Here is a 4,896-nt window from a genome sequence, read left to right as displayed (position 1 = left end):
AGAAGAGATCCCTAACAAAAAATTAAACCAGTCTTCTCCAACCTGGCGCCATTGGGCTGGGCTGGCAAGAGTCAAGGGACAAGGGGAGGGGTGGTGCAACCCATGAGAAGGTCAGTGGATGGTGGAAGGCTTTGTGGGGCTATAATACCATTTTGTGCTGCTATTCCTCCCCCGCCCGCTGCCTCCCCACTTTCAAGCCTGCCTTGGAAGAGCAAGGACGGCAGGCAGAATTTTGGACCTGGCATTTTGGGGTCTGCATTGCAGCCTGGTTCAACTGTGGGGAGGCGAGGTGCTGCGTAAGAACGTGGCAAAGATCAGGAGGAGTCTGGGGCACTTTTTGCAACTAACCCATTTCATGAAAAGGCAGAGGCGTCCCTGAGTTGCAGATACTTTGCCACCATCGATGAACACAACTCCGCTCCTCCTCCCATGGATTTCTTTTCTAAAGCCTTGTTCTGTGGGTCTGGGCGTCCTGAGGGCTCTGCACACGCACCCCAGAGCTGCGATTGTTGGCATCCCGGGGTTGGGGTGCCCTGGGATCCACTGGAAATAGGGCGGGCAGGGCTGGCTGTTTGGAGAAGGAAGCGGGCTCTCCAGGTTCACCACATTCTGAATCCAGCTGTTTGGCCTCTAGCTGTGGCTGACTGCAACACACATCATCCCCACCCTGTGCTGGGAGGGGATGCTGGAGGTTGTCAGGTTGGGACACCCCAGGATATGCAAGGGTCCTGCTTGACTTGGCTGGCCACTGTGAGGTATGCTGGGTTGGAAGACGGGCAGACCGGAGCTGGTTCGTGACCTTGCAGGCATCACTCTGATATTTTTCCCAGGCCCCCAAACACCCTCTTTTCGGCCTCCACCCAGGGCCTGTGATCTTGTCCTCCTCCCTGCACTGCGCATACATCCGGTACGCCTTCCGCACACTCTCCACGCAGATACGTGAGGGGCAAGGCGGAACGAAGTTCTGTATCAAGACTCTTTTGTATACCACAAACTTTTTGTATATTTTTAATTCTGCTGCAACATGATAATAAATTCATTTCAATAAAAACTGCCTTGATGGCATTGGTCTGCATCCTCCTGCTGATTTCCACCAAGCACCCTTCCTTTTTATGAGCTAACAGGATTAGTATTTGCCTAGGCAACGGGGGGGGGGGGTGGAGGGCCCAGTGAACTTCTTCACACAGTATGCAATTCCCTTGTGGAACTCACCACCACAAGATCCAGTGTGGCTGCCTGCTTGGAGGATTTAGAAAGAGGCCAGGCAAATTTGAGACATCCTTATGGCTGGGAATCCGGTGAGCCAAACCCAGTCACTAAGTCCAGAGGGGATCAATCTCTGAATATCAGATCGAAAGGAGCTCCATTGTCTTTTGAGTCCTGCTCAAAAGCTTCCTAGAGGCCTCTAGAGATGCGGACATCTGGCTGAATCCTGCATCAGGTAATCCTCGACTTATGACCATTTGTTTAGCAACCATTTGAAGTTACCGCAGCACTGGAAAAAGCAACTTATGACTGGTCCTCACACCTATGACTGTCACAACATCCCTGCAGTCACATGATCAAAATTCAGGCGCTTGGCAACTGGTTCACACTTACAACAGGTGCAACGTTCTGGGGTCACGCGATCACCATTTGCAACCTTCCCAGCCGGCTTCCGACAAGCAAAGTCAATGGGGGAAGCCAGATCTGCTTAATGACAGCAGCAAAAAAGGTCGTAAAATCAGGCATGACTCACTTAACAACTGCCTCACTTAGCAACAGAAGTTCCAGTCCCAATTGTGGTCGTAAGTCGAGGACTACCTGTAGTTTCTTTGTTGGTATTTTAGCAGAGATGATCCAATGATTTAAGAACTTGGTAATTTTTATTTTGTTCTGAAATAAAACAGGTCCCATAGATTCGGGCAAGGAGAAACTTGTAGGAAAACAAATGCTACATTATATATGCAGAACCATCCCGGTGGGTTGTTGTTTTTTTTAGGTGCATATTAAACACAGCACAAGCCTCCTCAGTCCCTGTTGTTAGTGGGGCTCCTGATTAAGACCACATGCCACTGATGCCCTGATGAAATCATTTCTAAGACACGAAGGGCCAATTCACCATTTCCTTGCGCTGTTCGGCTGTTCGCTTCCACCACTGCTATTTCAACTGTGTGTTAAGGGGCATTCCGCATGGCCACAGCCTTTTATTCAACATTAATCAAAGGACCAGCGACACATACAGAGGAGAGATCTCACGGCGTCTACTAGCCATGATTATGCCATCATCTGGCCGGGTTTGGCTGCTCGACTTTTATCATCGCCGTGCCTGGCTTGCTCATTACCAATGTTTGCAGTGAAAAAGGCCAGCTCCCTGCTGGGTCAGAGCGATGGCAATTTTGGGAGGAAGAGATTGAGCTGATCCCTTGGGAGAGCGGGGAGGAGGAACTGAATCCCCTCACCCCTTCAGCGGAAGATGTGATTATTTTTTGATGGAGGGAGGCTGCTCTCTCCCCCACCCCTTGCATGGAACATTAATGTGCCAGCATGTGGGAGGGAGCACCTGGATAAAATCTGAGCACTTGTCTTTTCCCCGCACACGCAGACCCCCCCCCCCCGACAAAGCTGTCACCGAGGTGATTGGCGAGTGAAAAATGCGGAGCACCAAGGCAGGCCCTCGGGTGCAGGATGCGGGCAGGTGTCTCAACCACCCCATTCCTGGTTCAAAGGTATTTCAGGTCAGCCAGGCTGGGAAAGAAGAGCTGAAGCTGATTTCACGCTGCATCCCCCCACCCACCCCCATCCCACCATTCCCTTTGGGGAAACAGCCTCGTGCGCAGCGCAGGGAAGCCGGAGAGGTGGCGAGCCGAGGGAAGGAGCATAAGATGCGAAAAAGACAAGAATAGGAAGCAGGGCTTGAACTAGTTTGCACCAGCTCCGTTCTTTCCTTCCTATCTTCCTGCCTGTGCAGATGGGTCCTACTCCATGCCATCTCCCTACGGCTTCCTCAATCTTCTCCTTCCCCCTCGTGACCCATGGATTGCCCTTCCTATCTTTCTTCTGGCATTCACTGCTCATTCTTTCTCTCTGGATGAATGGCCTTCTCTTGCCTCTGTTTTCCATCCACCTCCGTTCATGGCCTCACCCATTCCTTTTCCGCCATTTGCAGATTGGACTTAGCGCCCTTTCATTTTACTGGAATCCTCCGCTTTTCTGTCTCCAGAGAACGCAAAACAGAAGGCCCACCTAACGTATGGGGCATCCAGCCAAAACTGTATTGTGGGAAATGGTACCTTGTTGTTCTCCTCCAGATGTTAAGAGCCACAACTGCCCACCATGTTCCATTGCTCAGGGGTATTACTTTATTTTTTCATTTATTTATTTTCTACCCCGCCTTTATTATTTTTATAAATAACTCAAGGTAGCAAACATCCCTAATGCCCCTTCCTCCTCTTTTCCCCACAACAACCACCCTGTGAGGTGGGTTGGGCTGAGAGGGAGTGACTGGCCCAAGGTCACCTGGCCGGCTTTCAGGCCTACCTCAGGTGGGACTAGAACTCACAGCTTCCTGGTTTCTAGCCTGGTGCCTTAACCACTAGACCAAACTGGCTCTCTCTTATATTTTTTATTTAATTTATAGGCCACCTGTAATGGGCCATAGGAATAACCTCGAGGACCAGGAGGAACAGCCACAACCAAGGCAACGGTCAGATAAGAGAAATCTGAGTCCGGAGCAGAAATGCTCCCTCCCTTTACCTTTGTGCGACCTAGGGAGGGTCATGCCTGAGATGCTTTCTCAGATTACGTTTCTGCCCTGGACTCAAATTTCTCGTTCCTCAAGGCTATTCCTACATCCCATTATACCACCCAACTCTTAAACGACTCTGGGCACTTTACTAGGAACCAAAATATATATTAAAAAACATAACAGCTACAACTGACCAGAACTATATGCACGTGGGGATCAAAGAACTCAAGATGATGGTGCTGGCTCTGTCTGGTGTGTAAAAAAGGGGCAAGGGGTTTGATTGCACAGCCATCCTCACCATCTTGACTTTTTTGATCCCCCTGCAGACAACCCTGCATTGGTCATGCTGTCTAGGACAGAGGGAAATGAAGTCAAAACTAGCTGGGGAATTCTGGGAGTTGAAGTCCATCCATCTTAAAGTTGCTGAGGTTGAGAAACACTGTGGTAGATGGATGGTAGGACCTTGTCTCACAGCTTGGAGGGAAACTTATTATTTTTTATTTTATTTTATCAAATTTGTCACCACCCATCTCCTCCCAGCAGAGGGACTCTGGGCAATTTACAAGTAATCAATAAAACAATAAATATAGAATATAATTATATATTAATTACAACCCATCCTTCCAAATATTTTAATATTTTATATATTAAATACGATATATAAAAATACAATTACAAGTAGACAGTAAGTATAAATAAAAAATAAAACCCAAATGGCAGATGATCTAACTCAGTCCTTGTGTGTGACGAGAAATATGATGCTGTTCCCTCTGTCAGGGATCCTCAACCTCGGCAACTCTAAGCTGTGCGGGCTTCAGCTGGCTGGGGAGTTCCGGGAGCTGAAGCCCGCACAGCTTAGAGTTGCCAAGGTTGAGGATCCCTGCCCTGGGTGGATGGGCGGAGAAGGAAAATGGGAGCAAGATTCCTTCTGGAAGGATGGGTTATCATCAAAGGTTAAGCCCATTTGTGGAGGAAGCCCCCAGAGAGCCAGAATAGCATTTGCAAGACCCCCTCCCCACCTCCTCTCCTGCAGCCTTCCCCAACCGGGCGCCCCTGCCACCATCACAGCCAGTGCATCCAAAGGGGTCTGGCTGGGGAGGGCTCCCGCGTGATCCCAGGTCCCTCCAAGCAGGTCTGGCTGCGGAAGGCTCCTGCAGATCCAAGCAGGA

This window comes from Candoia aspera, chromosome 3 (assembly GCF_035149785.1).
Source record: "Candoia aspera isolate rCanAsp1 chromosome 3, rCanAsp1.hap2, whole genome shotgun sequence".
In the NCBI taxonomy this organism is placed as follows: domain Eukaryota; kingdom Metazoa; phylum Chordata; class Lepidosauria; order Squamata; family Boidae; genus Candoia; species Candoia aspera.
This window is presented reverse-complemented; position numbering follows the sequence as displayed.